Genomic DNA, 6225 nt, shown 5'->3' on the forward strand with positions numbered 1-6225 from the left:
AAAATCCAACTAAACTTAGTAGATTTTAAGACAATAGTTTTAAGGAAGGAAGAAGAGAAGGAATAAAGGAAAGAGAGAAGGAAAAACAAAGAAGAAAGCGGGCTTCCCTGGTGGCACAGTGGTTGAGAGTCCGCCTGCCGATGCAGGTGACACGGAGTTTGTGCCCCGGTCCGGGAAGATCCCACATGAAAAAAAAAAAAAGAAAGAAATGGAAATCATGATATGTGGCCTAAAATTGAGAAAATATCACAAAACATGACATATTCCAAGAAATTAGAGTTATAATTTGAGAAATTTGGCTATAATTGTAGAAGGACAGAAATGTTTCATTTAGAAACAACTTATATGGGGTTACATGGTAAGTGTTCTCAACATAACTGAGAAATACGGTGATGTAATAAATTAATATTATAATTATTAGGGAATATCATAGATACCATAAATGGATGGCTAGTTTGCAAAGAACTGGAATATAATATGTTGAACATAATTTATTAGTGGGTCCCAAACCTTCTGGAAGGGTTTTATTATAGTCACATCATAGGAAGATAAACAGTAAAAAAAAATCAATATAATCTCTCTCGCTCTTTCCATGTCTTTTAGATAAAAGTATAAAAATCCTTAACAGTCACCAACTTATGAGCCTCAGGCCTCCTGAAAGTATTATAAGAAAGTTTTTATGGATGCTAAGCATTTTCTTAAAACGTAATAGTTCTACATATATATTTCTATTTTTCAAATGTATTTAAGTGCTGCAGTAAAGAATAAAACGCACAATGTTATCAAATTCATTTCCTGACCTTCATATAATATTTTTAATAATCAAATACTAAAAATAGGGCTTCCCTGGTGGCGCAGTGGTTGAGAGTCCGCCTGCCGATGCAGGGGACACGGGTTCGTGCCCCGGTCCGGGAAGATCTCACATGCCGCAGAGCGGCTGGGTCCGTGAGCCATGGCCGCTGAGCCTGCGCGTCCGGAGCCTGTGCACCGCAACGGGAGAGGCCACAACAGTGAGAGGCCCGCATACCGGAAAAAAAAAAAATACTAAAAATACAACTATAATCATAGGGGTAATCTTAGGCACCTAAAGATAAATGGGGCAACAGTCCCATTATAATAAAATCATAAATATTGGCCCAAATTATTAATATGCACTGCTGAAACAAACTTAGGCTTGAACCTTGAAATCCCCCTATTCTTAAAACACTGTCTTTTCTTCATTAAATCCAGCCCCTACACACACTTGTTTTTCTTTTCTTCACTTTTAGTTTAGAAAGAAAATTCTGCTCTGAACGGGGGAAGTTCTTTTGAAGCTCCAAGGGCTCTCAAACTTCACTGTATATTATGACCATCTGAGGACACCACACACCTGACTCATTAAATCAAAATCTGGGGGTGGGTCCCAGGCATCAGAAGTTTTCAAAGTTTGACTTTAAGAGAATCATTTGTTCTCAAAACTGAGGCTGCATCAAGATTACTTGTGTGAAATTACAGACTGCTACCCCTCCCCCATGCCCAGAGTTTCTCACCCTGGCGGTGTAGGGTGGATTGCATTTCCAACCAATTTCCAGGTGATGCTGAGGCTGCTAATCCAGGGACCACGTTCTGCAGATCATTGCCTTAAATATAGGTCTTCCAACTCACCCGTATGTTTTAATTTTTTTATAGGAAATTTTGAAAGTAAGTAGAAAGAGAAGAAAAGGGTGGTGTGTTGGGGAGATAACCTTGGATAATATTCTTAAAAATCATCCCACTACAGTGAATAAAATGTCTTACAGGATTAACAAAGAAGGAAATAGACTTTACCAGGAATTCTCAACTCTGACTAATCATTAAAATCACATTGGAAGCTTTAAAAAAAAAAAATTCAGGTTCCTGGACTTCCCTCTCTCCCTCTCAATCTACAGATCTCTGGGATGGGGCCCGCTCTGAATATGTTAAACCCTGGGGGTGATTCCACTTCGCAGCCAGGTAGGGAACCACTAATCTAGCCCACCGGTGCACAAAATTTACATTTATAAAATCACACATTCCTGAATCCCATCCTGGGAATTCTTCCATAAGATCGCTTAGTTCTAATTCTGGTTGAGGGGTTTTAATTAGGCCTCAGTGCTTTTCTCCCAGATGCTTTGTTTATTCAGAGCTCTTTCTTTTTCTTAAGGGCTTTAGGCTTTAAAACCGGGGGAAAACCCCACTTATATTTTCTACTTTCCATCCTGAGCCCAGAATGGTTTTGCGCGAATGGTAGAGAACCAGGATAGGGGAATATTAGGTATAAAAATCAGTTAATATTTTGAAAATATTATCCCACCATATCATTTTTTCTAACATTACTTATTGAAAAATCTATCCTTTCTTCTACTGGTGTGTGGTGCTTCCTCCGTGATGCAAAATGTTAGCTGGCAGGGGTGTCCCCTTGCAATTATTGAGTAATAAATCCTTATGATTCTCCACCAGGGAGCCACTATGAGAAGCAGATCAGTTATAAATTATAACTTGGAACTTTTTTGGTCATTTGTTCTGCCAGACTAATTACTAAATTATTTTATTAAGCCTCCCTGCCCTGCTCCCTAAAACTGTATAGGGCTTCTATTGAATTGTTAATAAATAAATTATGCATTAATTTGGGAAGAATTGATACAACGATCAAGTTTCTTCTCTAGCACACGGTATCTCATCTATTTAGGCTTCTTGAATCTCACACATGCAGTAAAGTAATTCCTATGGAATTATAAAGGAAATTTCCCACCCTACCCCCTTCTATAATTCTTGTTTGGGAGGAATGGTATGGATTATTACACTTGGTTACTTTTTAAAATTTAGTTATTTACTTAAAGTAAGAAAACAACATTCCTTTTTTCCTCTTACAAGCATAATTCAGACCACACTTTGGGAACAAGGGACTTAAAGAATGAAATCAGAGCCCGGTTGAGGGATCCTTCTGGGGGAGTCAGGGGAGGGGGAAGTTGCTTCCAAGCAAGGTCAAGCCTGGACAGGGCTCTTACTTGCAAATGGTCTTCCACCAGCTCTCTGAGCTGTGATACAAGGGTGGGTCAGCTCCATTAAAGAGATGTGTATAGGGCGCACCAAAAGAATCCTAGGCTGAAGTCAGACCTAGGCTGAGGGAAGAGGGGACTGGGAGTGGCTGCTAATGGGCATGGGGTTTCTTTGCAGGGCGTGAAAATGTCCTAAAATTAGAAATTGGTGATGGTAGCACAACTCTGTGGTGATTGTACTAATAACATTGAATTGTATAATACATTTGATGGTATGTAAATTATATCTCAACAAAACTGTTATTTTTAAAAAAGGTATATCACCATACACTTACCACGTGGCCCAGCAATCCCATTCCTAAGGTTTCACACAGAAGAAATGAAAATTTATGTTCACACCAGAACTTGTACATGAATGTTTATAGCAGCCTTATTCATAATCACCCCAAACTCGGAACCATCTAGCTACCTTTCAAATGGTGAATGAATAAATTGGTGAATGGATGTACTACGTTTTAGTGGTGCATCCATATGATGGGTTAGTACTCAGCAATGAAAAGGAAGAAACTACTGATTCATAAAACAACATACATAGGAGGATCTCAAAAATATTTTGCTAACTGAAAAAAGCCAGACTCCCGCCCCCCCAAATATTTAATGATTCTGCTTAAATGACATTTTGGAGAAGGCAAAACTCCAGGGATTAAAAAACAGATCAGTGGTTGCCAGGGGTTGAGGTTGGGAGAAGAGTTTGATTTCTAATGGGCAGTACGGGTGGGTTTAGGGGGCAATGGAACTGTCCTAATAGTTCTGTCCCATGACTGTGGAGGCAGACACCTGACTGGACATTTGTCAAACCTATAGAACTGTATACTGCAAAGAGTAAATTTTACTGAATGTGAACTAAAAACAAACAAACAGACCAACAAAAAAACTGTATGTGGGGGAACTCCAAAATAAAATACAAATGGTAAAATATGAACATAAATGTGTTATAAATGAATAACATGACCACACTGAAGACAGTGGCAAAGAACTAACCTATGTTACATTAGAAAAGAGCATTTTGACTGCCCACTGTAAAGCTAAAGACAAAAAGAACTGTATGCAAACACCGTTCTCTAGTTTGTAAATTTGTTTCTCACAGGGATATGGGTTAGCAATTCTGAGACTATTTTATACGTGTATTAAGTTTGAACAAATAGGTAAATATATTATGGGTAATAAGAGCCAGCTTTCTCACTGTTAGTGAAAAAAATTACAAATGAGGAGCCGGGAAAGCTAGGATGAACCTGCTAGGGCTGGGTTGGAATCAGAGATATTAGCATGAACTCACAGACTTTTAATATATATACAGATAGGTAGATATAGAAATATAGATATGTGTATATAAATGTGTTAGTATACATGCTTATATTTCCTAGCTCTGTCCAGTGAGAGGGTCTAAAAGCAATGGCATTACAATAGCAATGAGTACACCTAGTGCCCAGATCTTGATTTCTAAATAATCATTCTCCAATAAAAGGAACCAGGGCTCCTTGGAGAAGTGGTTGAATCCAGAGCTGAGACAGAAAGTATACAAAATGAGGCTGGAGCATCTTGTGGTGTCAGAAAGTAAGGAAGTGCTAAAAGAAGAACAGAAAGAAGGAAAGAAAGGAAGGAGGGAAGGAAGGGAGGAAGGGAGGGGGGAAAGAAGAAAGGAAGGAAGGAGGGAGAAAGAAAGAGAGAGAGAGAGGGAGGGAGGGAGGGAAGGAAGGAGACAGAAAGAAGAGGGCATGTTAAAAAGACATGGGAGGGCTTCCCTGGTGGCGCAGTGGTTGAGAGTCCGCCTGCCGATGCAGGGGACGCGGGTTCGTGCCCCGGTCTGGGAGGATCCCACATGCCGCGGAGCGGCTGGGCCCGTGGGCCGTGGCCGCTGGGCCTGCGCGTCCGGAGCCTGTCCTCCGCAATGGGAGAGGCCACAGCAGTGAGAGGCCCGCGTAACGCATAAAAAAAAAAAAAAAAAAAAAAAAAAAGACATGGGAAAGCAATTATACCCCAATAAAGATGTTTAAAAAAAAAAAAAAAGACATGGGAACCACTTGATAGAACTCCTAATGGACAATGCTGGAACAATTTGAGCCACAAAATCTATGATAGTGTTAGATTATAACTCATAGGAAAAAATAAATATCTAAGAGCCCATACTAACATAAATAAATTATTGGATAAGTAAATGGGGGAGAAGAGGCAAACCTTTCTTTCAGAGAGATTCCAAATAATAAATGTATAAAGAATGAAGGAAACAGTAAATCACCATTGGAACATCACAATGATAATTGTTGCAGACAAATCCACCAAAGAATGCTTAAATTAGTGTTTGGAAATTCAAGGGGAAAATAAGATATTTGTATAGTCTCAAAGTTTACATCCCAAGATATTTATTAATTAAAAAGGGGAAAAATTAGTAATTTTACAGTGGACAAATCCAGTAGACACCACTTTAACCATATGATCTAAGTTATCATAACAAGCAATAAAACATCAACATCGTGTACCTCCTCATCTGATGCAGAGAAAAGGGCATATTGCTTCTGTGGTATTCTTGCTAAAAATTCATAATCTCAGTCTAATGAAGAAACATCAGACAAACACAATTGAGACCATTCTACAAAATAACTGATCAGTACTCTTCTAAAGGGTCAAGGTCTTGAATGACAAGGACAAATTGAGGAACCATCACAGATTGAAGGAGACTAAGGAGATGTGTTGGACAGACTTCAAGGTGGCCCCATAGTTTTCCCTCTGGTATTTATGCCTTCGTGTAATCCCCTCCCCTTGAGTGTGGGCAGGACCTGTGACTTATTTCTAACCAGTGGGATGTGGTAAAAGTGATGGGAGGTATGTGATTCTGGCTACGTCCCTGTGATTATATACAAATGCAGCCTCTGTCTTGCAATGGAGTCTCTCTCTATTTTTCTGGCTTTGAGGAAGCCAGCTGCCATAAATCCTACAACCACAAGAAAATGAATTCTGCTAACAACTTGAGGGAGTTGAGAAGAGGATTCTTTCCCAGTTGAACCTCCAGATAAAAACCCAGGCCTTAACGATACCTTAATTGCAGCCTTGTGAGACTCTAAGCAGAGACCCAGCTAAGCCATGACTCCTATAAGCAGCCTGTGAGGTAATAAATATGTGTTGAGTTACTAAATTTGTGGTAATTTGTTACACAGCATAGGACACCTATACA

Source organism: Phocoena phocoena, chromosome 16, assembly GCF_963924675.1.
Source record: "Phocoena phocoena chromosome 16, mPhoPho1.1, whole genome shotgun sequence".
NCBI classification, from domain to species: Eukaryota; Metazoa; Chordata; class Mammalia; order Artiodactyla; family Phocoenidae; genus Phocoena; species Phocoena phocoena.